Source organism: Lactuca serriola, chromosome 7 (genome assembly GCF_051521515.1).
Source record: "Lactuca serriola cultivar US96UC23 chromosome 7, Lser_US96UC23_V15, whole genome shotgun sequence".
Taxonomy (NCBI): domain Eukaryota; kingdom Viridiplantae; phylum Streptophyta; class Magnoliopsida; order Asterales; family Asteraceae; genus Lactuca; species Lactuca serriola.
In genome coordinates, this window is record NC_136414.1 from 22,047,501 (window position 1) to 22,059,890 (window position 12,390).

A 12,390-nucleotide genomic window follows, 5' to 3' on the forward strand; every position below is an offset into this window, starting at 1 on the left:
ATGGTGATGATGTTGGTGATGATGATGTTGATGATGATGATGGTGATGATGATGGTGATGGTGATGATGATGATGGTGGTGGTGGTGATGATGGTGGTGGTGGTGGTGATGATGATGATGGTGATGGTGATGGTGATGGTGATGGTGATGCTCATGATGATGATGATGATGGTGGTGGTGGTGGTGGTGGTGTTGATGATGATGATGATGACGAAGATGGTGATGCTGGTGATGATGATCATGATGATGATCATCATCATCATCATGTAGGTATACATGTTTGTGAGATGTATGTGAACATATTCATAAGAATTATAGTGTTAAACCATTAAACGAGTAATGGATCTCGTATGTGCACACAACTTTATGAACGATATTAATAGTTATAAGTTAGTGAAAGTATAGATAACCATGTATAGTAGAGGTGTGAAAAAAACGAAGCGAAAAAAACGACGTTTGGTGCCCGAAAAATCAAAAATTAGAAAAATCCGTAGCTAATCCGTAGCTAATTAGCTACGGATTAGCTACGGAATTCTAACGGAAAGCATATTCCGTAGCTAATCCGTAGGTAATTAGCTACGGATTAGCTACGGAATATGCTTTCCGTTAGAATTTCGTTGCTAATCTGTAGCTAATTAGCTACGAATATTTCTTATTTTCGATTTTTCGGGTACCAAACGTCGTTTTTTCCGCTTCGTTTTTTTCACACCCCTATTATACATGATTATCTATATTCTCACCAACTTATAGCTATTAATATCATTCGTAAAGTCGTGTACACATACGGGATCCATGACTCGTTTAATGGTTTAACACGCTTATGATCTACATTCACATATAAATACGCACAAACACGTATACATACTACACGTACACATATACCACAACTCTTTCATGTTTGTAAATATACATATACAAAAATAAATTCATCACAATTTGGTGAAAACTATAGTAATTACATTGTTAAAACAATGAAACGAATTTTTGATCCCGAAGGTGCACACGACTTTATGAATGATATTAATATCTATAAGTTGGTGAAAGTATAGATAATCATGTATAGAAGAGGTGTAAAAAAACGAAGCGAAAAAAACGACGTTTGGTGCCCGAAAAATAAAAAATAAAAAAATTCTGTAGCTAATCCGTAGCTAATTAGCTACGGAGTAGCTACGGATTTTTCTTATTTTTGATTTTTCGGGCATTAAACATCGTTTTTTTCTCTTCGTTTTTTTCCCACCTCTGTTATACATGAGTATCTTTATTTTCAACAACTTATAGTTATTAATAGTGTTCATAAAGTCGTTTGCACCTTCGAGATCATTTACTCATTTAATGGTTTAATATTGTATCCGTAGCTATTCCGTAGCCATTCTGTAGCTAATTAGCTACGGAATAGCTACGGGTTAACATCCGTAACTATTCCGTAGCTAATTAGCTACGGAATAACTACGGACTAGCATCCGTAGTTATTCCTTAGCTATTTCGTAGCTATTCCGTTACTAAATTAGGGCGTCCCATTCTGTAGCTAATCCGTAGCTATTTCGTAGCTAATTAGCTACGGAAATTTTCCGTAGCTATTATCCGTAGGAAAACACCCTTTTTTCTAGTAGTGCTCGGTATGGGCTCGTTGAGAGGCATTATGGCCAACGTGGTGTACCCTCAACGACGTTAAAACACCTTGAACACCCCCACCCCACACTTGCCGTTAAGGGGTATCCCGTGGCTATGAAAACGGAATGCAACACGTGGATTTTCAAGCGAAAACGGTCAAAACAACCGTTTGTGAACGGTGGGAACGGTTAAATACAAAAAAATATTTATTTATTACTTTTTACACACACACACACACATATATATATATATATATATACACACACACACACAACATTTGGTCATTTACCTATACGATTCTCTATTTCTCCCATTTTATGTACAAAAATCAATCAAATTTTCTTTCAATCAAATTATGGTCTATGGAGCAAAACCTGAACACCCCTCAACCAAACACAAACACATCCACTCCGATGGATTTCACGCATTATGAGAGCTATATGAACCTCCTCAACTCTCAAAACTCACCACAAAGACCATTTTAAGGAAATTATTTTAATCCCACCTCACCTCATGCAATTTCCTATATTGCCCCACATGCAACAAAACTCAAACCTTTAACAAAACCTTTTCAATACCTTTGCTTCCATACCACAAACAACCACACAACAACCACTCATACAATCAACACAAGATACGGTGCCCGAAACACAACTGATAGGTAGTAGATTGTGAAAAATGAAGAACCTCCATTATGATGGACACCGGAGGAGGAATACGCTTTGGCGTTCGTGTGGTGCACTGCTTCAAAAAATGCAACCATAGGAAATGATATGAGGAGAGTTGTTTTTTGGGAAGTCGTGCTCAGAAAATTTCACACTCTTATGAAGAAACCTCCATATCGCAATGTCGATATGCTTAGCAGCAAGTTGACTTCAATCGGTCGTAGGTGCACAAAGTTTAATGAGATTTTCAACAAACTTTCTTTGCGAAAGCAAAGTGGTGCCAATGATTTTGATGTGTTTAGAGCTGTGAGGGAGCAATATCATGTCAAAATTGGTCACGTTTTTTAGTATGAAAAAGTATGGGAGAGTATAAAAAAATCCAAAATAGATTAAAACGCCAACATCATGGGAGGTACAATTAAATAGGTCTTGCAATTCAAGTTTGTTTGATGTTTTTAAGGCACCAACTAACATCGACGTCAACGCCGACAATGATGAAATCCCTGACGACATCGAAGAGATCTCCCCCCCCCCCCACGTCGACCGGTTGGACGCGACAAAGCGAAGCGCGCTCAATGACATGCGGATGAAGCTGAAAGAAAGGCACAAGAGTTGGCGGAAATAAAAGAAAAGTTAGACTAACACAATTTAATAGCAAAAAAAAAGAGTTAAAGTACAACGACAACACTTGGAATTCCTTCGTCGTCAAGCAGAGGAAGATCAAATGATGAAGGATTTGGAAATTTTTCGCACTAGCAAGGAAGATATGGAGCCACGAGATTTGGGAGTGCTTCATGCGATGAGGGAGAAGATTTGCAAGAGATATTTGGACTAGGAATATCGTTTTATGGCTTTAAAATTAGGAATATCGTATTTTAATTTCTTGTATTTTTTTCATGTAACTTTTTTTAATTGTTATATCTAAATTTAGATTTATTTAAATGGAAAGTTTTATGTCTGTTTGATAATTATTTAAAAAATAAAAAAAAAGAAATAAATAAAAAAAAGACATAAAAAACAAAAAGAATAATGACATGGAAATTCTTAGGTGTTATAACATGTTTCTCATTTCCTCATTTGATGTTATAACATGACATGGATGTGTCAACTTTGTGTATGATAACATGCCTTAACATGTTGCCGACACCTAATATCAGCTTGACCTATGTTTATGGTTTTACATCCTAATGAGTAGGCCTGACAATTATCGACACGACCCGCGACACGACACGAAATAAACGAGTTTGGATTGAGTTTTTCAACCCACAAACCCGCTAACCTGCTAACTTGCCAACCCGTTTACTAAGCATGTCATATATGAGTTTCTCAAAAAATATACAGGTTGACCTGCCAACCCGTTTAGAATTTAATTTTTTTTAAATGTATTAAGACTTAAGTATTATACAATTTATACGTCTAGGATAGAATGCCATTGACCTGTGCAATACGTTTGTCGTTTGGTGTTTGCCTAAATAATATCGGTACTCACAAAGACACAAACAAAGTCAAATAAGCAGCCCTCTCCCGGTCTCCCTTCTGTGATGAGCGACAGAAACGGCGGCGTGAATCGAATGATGCTGGCACCTGAAGCCCTCACTATGAGTCGCGCCTGAAGCCGTGAACTCACGAAGAACCTGCGATTAAGTATTGACTTCCAATCACTGGTTTGGTGCCTTAATGGAATTCCATATAGTAGGAACATCTGACCCACGAACCTGCCAACTTGTGAACCTGTATAAATAAATGGTTTGACGGGTCATATATGAGTTTATGTTCCAAACCCGCCAACCTGTGACCTGTATAGTTAAATGTGTTGTGTTTAGGTTGGTGTATTTTAACCCGCCAACCCAAACACGACACGATTTTCAGGCCTACTAATATGTTTTGGGCCATAAAAGGTTGACATTACCACTATTTGTCCTTAATTTCATTTTATTTACCTTTTGAGTTCGCATTTACCCTAAACCCGTCACCCCCACCACCTTGAGAAAGAAAATCCAAGGGGCATACATTAGGGATAAAGTACAGTTATGATTTGCGATTTTCATGGTAGTATACTAATTCCAAACTGTAAACGAAGGGGGTGTTTGGATAAATTAGCTTATAGCTTATTAACTTATTACTTATTAGCTTATTGTGGTGGGTATAAACACTTTTTGCAAAAGTGTTTGTGGTGGGAATAAGAAATAAGCAATAAGCAAGGGGGGAATGGTTATTAAAATCAGCTTATTTAGCTTATTTCTACCACAATAAGCTGATTTTTAAGGATTCATATCCAAACACTAAAACTTAGCTTATTGTGGTGGGAATAAGCAATAAACACCCTCTTTTTTCCTTATCCAAACACCCTATAAGAAAATTAAACATAACATGGATGGAGATTGAGGAACTATAGAAGACTAGGATACAGGAGGCGTTCATTTGGCAACAATCTTGGAACTCTTAGGTAATCACCTCATACCCTCATCCAATTGCAATTATCATCGCTGAATCGGAATTTGATTATCTTTCTCTTTTATCATGCCCTCAGCCCTTACTTCATCGTCTGACATAGTAAGTTAATTTCCTCCAATTCTTCAAATGAATTCAAATTGAAGCTATTTTGTGCAATTCGTTTCCCCTTCTTTAGTTTCGTATAGGTTTTTTTATGTTTGTTTTTCTTTCTTTCATTTTTGTACCTCACCTACATGTTTTTTATATTTTTATCACATATTAGTTAGAGTTCTTCCAACAAAACAGAGGCGGGTCAAAATTATAGTATATGTCATGTTTAGAGGGATGCATGGGTGTCAAAGTAGCTTATTGACAAAAAATGTTTTAAATTTTTTTATCATTTAAAATGTTTTGGCCATATAAAAAATGAATCTATTTGCTGTAATGCTAAAAATTTAATCTGAAAAATGTGTTTTAGGATTTACAGAATTTATAGAAATAACTTTTGTTTTGGACTTTAAAGTTTTTAGGAGGATATAAACAACATCTGGTCACTTTGTTTAGGAGATGTAAACAATGTTAGGTAATTTCCAAGTGCTTAAGAGTTGAAACTATCTTATTCATGATGGCTTTCACCCTTTGCAAGCTTTTTGATGCAAGAAAAATGTAAATGTTTGCTTCAAATAATCTTTTGTCTCTCTTTGGGATTTAAAAGTGCTTGGAAAGATACATTTTTTTTGTGTGTGTAGGGGCTTAATATGGATCAAATATCTTCTTCACAAATGCTTATGATTTCCAAGAAAATACAAGTTGAAAATGCATCAGGTATGTTTGGTAGTCTTGGAAACATAAAAAAATAGCCAATACTCTTTTAAATTTATTTTGTGGCATGTTGATTGTCGACCACATTCGACCAACCCAGGTCAAGGATATCAAAATATGCACGTGCTACCCTTTTTTTAGTAGTTTTCATTTCTAATTTGATTTTTTAGGGATTTGTGTTTTTAGCGTTTTTTTACAAACAACTGATCTACTTAGGCGGTCAAGAAAATTTATTGGTAAGTTTATCTGGTTGAGGTTTCTATCAATATATGTTACTGATGTATATTGAGTTTGCGATCCTATTATCCTTTTGCTTCTCCTTTGGTTTTATTAATCTATTTTAATTTTTTTAGTGTTGAAATTGAATCTAGCGTCGGAGATAATATATTTTAGGTAGTTTTTCTGGGACTGTCATCTCACTTAGATATGTAACTGGATGTTAAGATTCATAGATGATTTGTATTTGATTGTAAGTTTTCTCTTAATTTTAGGTGTCACAAGGTTTATCAAGGTAAGCAACCTTTTTTCTGTTATCCAATAAATCAAGAAATTTAATGTGTTTTCCATACCATATTACTAAATCCTTTTCAATGTTGCATGTTTATGTCATGCTACACAAAAAGAGCTCAAGTAAAAAACAAGTAGTGAATATCCTATCAGCTGATTTACTTTTAAATAAAAGATAAAAATAATAGTAAAAGCATGGAAATATCCAATACACATAAGATATCTACTTACAAAAATAGAAAGGATAAACTAATATACTTTTATTTTAAAGTCCTATATTCAGTAAGATTAAATTAAAATTTGGTAATTTTAAAAGTGTTGTCTTTAAGCATTTAACAAGATGAATATAAAATGCTCTACAACAAAATGAAAGTACTTTGTTTTTTCGTGAATTTAGCCCGATCAATGCCAAATATAAGAAATAGCAATATTCTTTCACTCTGTTGTCTAATATAGCATCAAATTTTCATTTCTTATTCTTTTTTTTTTCTTATTAAAAAATTGTACTTATAAAGTACGATGTACAATGGTATGGTGTACAAAACTTTATTGATAATCAAAACTCAAAAGTAGAGTATGTTGTTATTCTTTGCAATTCTCCTAATTTAGTAACCATCAATGAGAAGTATAACAACTAAATCTTGGCTACCAAAATCCCGTATGAGAAACTAAATGGTGATACAAATAATGAGATTTGTGGCCCTTTAACATCAGCATAAAAACGATCATTATGGAATGAAAGCAAATTATTTTGCTATGATTCGTCTTCTAAATAGATATTCAAAAAATACATTAAAATGACCATTAATGGTTTTCTTATATTTATAACAACGTACTTTAAACAACAATTATTGTTTAAATTTCCGTTGCAACGCACGGGCTAAAACTCATCGTTTATTACAAAAAGGAATTTGTTCAGGTAATAACCACTTTGGCGAACATTTTGACCATTTATATTTTCGGTAAAATATATAATTTATTTTCTTCAGAATGATTATTATATTTTAGGCTGAATAAAAAGAAAACTAAATACATAAAAGATAAATTAAAATAAAAACCATGAATACTTTATAAAAAAAAAGTAAGAATCCGACAATTGTTTACACATTTGAGATTCTAGCAGTTAATATTGAATTTTATCCGCTAAACTTCAATTTTCTTTTTATATATTCCAGGTTCTTTAACAATAAAGTTAGTAACTGTTTTTCAATAGAAGATGACAGATAAAATTATTTTATCATATTCTCTTTATTTATATTGATGTTATCTTACTATAATATTATTGTATATATATGGTAGTGACCTACTAGTAAAATTAAGACCTTGATCATAAAATTATAAAAAATAGATATTTTTCGAAAAAGAAAAATCATCAATTAGCTTAAAATACAAGAACTTTTCTAAATATTTCCAACAAAATCTCAAAAGTATAAAAAAATTACTGTATCAATATGATTAAACCCACTGTCATTTTTATCGTTAAAAACAATGATTTTATTGTTGATGTACCCAAAATATAAGAAATGTTCTAAAGATCATGAATCATCGACAAAAATTCCAAATATGTTTGGGGAAATATTAGTGAATGGGGGGTAAAGATGGTGAGTATCAGATTAGTTGGAACAGATCGTGTGATCGCTTTCTTTGCTAAGTTACCCCATATGTATGGGTAACACAAATTCTCAACAAGGATAATCTGCCGGAGGCAACACAATATTGAGGCACCAAAATTGTGTTAACAAATTCTAGAGAATTCCTTTGTTTAAGTGAAAGTGCCAATAAATCAAGTTTTCATCGTGCTGCATATGAACACCTCTTCTTCTTTTATACTAAGTAAAAAATGTAACTTACAAGGTTAAAGACTAATCGAAGGACTAGACGAGATTTTTATAACACTACAAGCAACAAATAACAACCATAAAGGGAAACATTTGACCTCTTGAAGACTAAGAGATGTATTCCCTCTTCTGTATCTCATCCCAAAGCTTTATTTCACTCTTTCATATTAAATACACATAACAACCTAACCTCTTGTGCAGTTTCTCTTGACTTCAGCCAACTCGAGTCAAATAAAAATAACTTTCTTTTTTTGTGTTGTTTTCCAAATCGCGCGCGAGCCACATTATTATTTAAATGTTTGTTGTGAGAGCCACTAATGTATGTCCACATTCATTAAAAGCACGTGAACAACAATTCTTGCACATTTAAAATTATATTGATAGACATTCATATTAGATTTAATAAAATTTAATATCTTAGTATTATGATTATTAAATCGTTAATTAGAGCTTTCATAATGCATAATTTAATAGAAGAGTTGAATTAGATGGTAACTTAATAAAAAACGAGTGTGTGTGTATATATATATATATATATATATATATATAACCTTTGTATTAATCTCATTCCTTATTTACATGGGTGCACTGTGTTTTCAAAAGCTTATTCTCTTTACCAAACATATACGGATCCAATCACGATCTTATAATAAGAACAATATATCTTTCTAGATCAATCCCCTTGCCTTTCATTCTTCGAGAATCAGAAAGATCATTTTCAAGTTTGAATTTGTATTTCATGTGAGTAAGTTGATTTCGATTAGACCAGGCCGACCCATAGAGGAACGTGCCCATAAACAACGACGGTTCCAAGCAAGATGGATAGTTTATAGTCGACTCAATATCGGTGAAATCCCCCCATTTATATAGATAAACCCTATGCTCTGAGAATTGAGATAAGTGGAAGTGTGTGGAGGGTTGAGGATTTAGCAACAATTTTTGTGAGTTTTTTTTTTTTGGTTGAACTTTAGGTGTTTTCTATGAATTTTGGCTAATAAAAAAAGAGACACGTGACATCTAGACTTTTTCTTTTTTTTTTTTTTTTTTTTTTTTTTTGAGTTTCAGTTTATTTGTTTTGAAGGGACTTTGTCTTCAGCCCAAATTTTAAGTTTATAAAATGGTTAATGGCCCACACTTTGGGTCCATTGCTATTTTGCTTCCACCGATAAAGTTTTGGTCGATAAGATAAGATTATTGGCCAAGTAACTCCCCCGTAACATGTTTTTACTTGGCAAAATTTGACATATGTCCTTACAAACATAACATTAACAATTACGTTTATATCCTTTCAAAATTCATAATTACATATATATCCTTATTAACCTACTAAACTCACATTTATATCCAATTTTATAATTTAAAGAGATATAAATTAATTTAATATCAACAAATAAATTTAGAAATAAAAAATACATATATATTTACCAAAATACCCTTTAAACATTTTTAAAGATTAGAACTAGATGCATTTAGTTATGATTAAACCTACTTAATTAGGAATAAACCTAATTAAATGTGGGAAAAGTCCACCACGTGAAACAGAAAAACCCTCCAATAGGTCGACTTGCAGTTTGTGGTTCTTCATCATTGGACTTGCATTTTGTGCTTCTTCATCGCAGTGGACTAATAAAGTCCGTCTTTTTCATCACAGGTATATTTTTTCCCTCATTTGATTAATTTTGATTGCATATTTGATTATGAATAGAAATCAGAAGGCGCATTTTAATCACAGATATATTTTTAGTCTCTCCGATCATAGTGTTTTTTTAAGATCATGTATTAAACTGTAAATTCCAAGTTATCTACTAATTATTTGGTATGGTTAGAAATAACGACAAATTTAGAATACATATTGCGAAATACCAAACATAATGAACATTGATAGGTCAAAAACATCCGGTTTGGTCAATAGACTTGTCAAAGAATACATTCTATTAACTGTGGTTCTACATTTGATTAATTTTTCATCTCATCGTTTTCTAATCGCAACAGGTAATCTCTTTTTTATTCAATTAATTTTGATGGGTGATGAGATTGATACACCGACATGGGAAATAAGTGTTCACTCCCTGATAATTGAGTAAGTTCTTACAAATAAGATGAATGATATTTTATGTGGCCCTTCAATTGCATTAATTTTTTTTCATTATGGTTGTCAGGCAAGTCATATCGAAATACAAGCTTAAACTGAAATATGGAGGCTTCTTTCGGTTAACTAGGAACTCATGTAGGCAAGTATATTGTTTTGGATCTACAAAATCTCTCTATATAGACACATGTTCGTACGGCTTAAATCATCTAGTTGAAGAGGTGAAAAAACATTATCCATCACAAAGTGATATTGTTTTGTCAATAGTATTTATTGACAAAATGCAAAAGAGCAATGCTTTATTGAACTTGATAATGATGAGAGGTTCATGGTGATGCTTAGCATGTATAATGAGGAGAAAGAAGTAACAATTTATGTGACAACCGAAAAATTAAGGTATAATTGTAAATTGTTTAGTTGTCAAGATCAAGTTATTGATGAATCTGATGATGAAAATGAGACAGACTCAATTTGCCCAAGTCAAGAAAGTTGTCATAGTCTTCGTAGTTCTGATAATGAATATGAGCTTCTAAATTATGGTGAAACTTATGCATATAGTAAGATAAATCCATTTATGAAAGTGAATTCTAAATTCCCAAGTGCAGTTGCTTTTAGAAGAGCATTAAACCATTATGCACTAACAAATGAATTTGAGTATGTCATTAAGAAAAGTGATTTGACAAGACTTACAGCATGTTGTGACGATAAAAAGTGCAAATGGAGAATTCATGCTTCTCTTACACAAGATGGGGTTACGTTTGAAGTAAGTATGAAATTTAAGAAATACTACACTTTTCGACATTGTTATTAAGTTAACATAATTATACGTTTTTTATGAAATTTTGTAGGTTAAGAAATTTGTAGATACTCATTCTTGTACTCGAAGCAACAAGTGAGGTAACAAACATGCCACTCAAGGGTGGATTGCTGGATTGTTGATGTTGTAACCGACAAGTTGAAATCTGAAGGCGATGTCTCTCCTGCCGACCTGAAAAAGTGGCTTATGCATAGCTACAATGTTGAAGTACCATATATGAGAGTCTTTAGAGGAAGGGAACAAGCTTATACCGATATGTACCGCGTTGTGGTATGTATGGACACCATCAAAGGACTTGCAAAAATTCCGCGCATCAAGGTTTTGATGAAACATCCACTAGCAAGAAGAAAGAACACAAAAGATCATGAGTTTTTGTTATGAGTTTGATTGCATTTTAGTATTTAATTCTTTTTGCATATATTGTTAATTTTTTTTAATCTTGTTCAGTAGGATTTATCATGGGAAAGATTGTTAAAAATTTGATCAGACATATGTATTTAATTTGGAACCATTTTTATGATTGTTTTTTTCCAAATGGACTATTTCTGTAATAATTTTCTGTCACATGGGCCTATTCTGTAATGTTCACATGCACAAAGTCCATTTCTGTAATAATATTCTTTCAGAGAGGACTAATTATGTAATGTATTTCTGGAGTGGACCATTTTGGTAATGTTTTTTTTGTCACAGGTACCTATTTTGTAATAATTTTCTGTCGTAGGGACTTATTCTATAATGTTCTCCTACGTAGAGACCATTTCTGCAATAATTGTCTATCACAAGGGACTAATTTTGCAATGTATTTCTAAATAGGTACCATTTCTGTAATGTTTTTCTGTTACAAGGACCTATTCTGTAATGTTTTCCTACATATGGGACCAATTATATAACATATTTTTGGACAAGGACCATTTATGAAATGTATTTGTGTTATAAGGACATATTCTGCAATGTTTCCATGCACAGGAACCATTTCTGTAATAATTTTCAGTCGCAAGGACCAATTTTGGAATGTTTTCCTGCCTATGGACCAGTTATATAATGTTTTTCTGCATATATACCATTTCTACAAGTAGGATGCTATTATAAGCAAATAGTTGAAAGTACATTGCTCACTCATTGACCAAGAACAAAAGAACTTTTATTATAAACTCAAACTTAAAATGGATGTACATTACTATAACCCAAATAAATTGAAAGTATTATCCTATAATATGAAAAAACTTGAAATTTTATTTTTTTCTAAATTGTTTAAAATGCATTAAACATAAGGACAAGTCTTCATTAGGTTTCTCTTCCTTCTCAATTGTGATTCCAATTCGTGTCTTCTCCTCATTTACATAGGGATAAGGACAACTGCTAACTCTATCATAACTTTTCATCTTTTGAGATGAGTTTTTGCTTTGACCAGTCAAACAAGTTTCATCTTCATCTTCACTGCTTTCAACATCATCACCTTCATCCTCTGTCATGTATTTCACACTCTAAAAATATATGAGAATAACCTGGTAAGAAAATGAGGAAGACAGAAAATAAAAGCTAGCAAAAATATTGTAGTGCATAGGATTTCATTCACAGAAATAGTAGAGCTAATAAATCAATAATGAG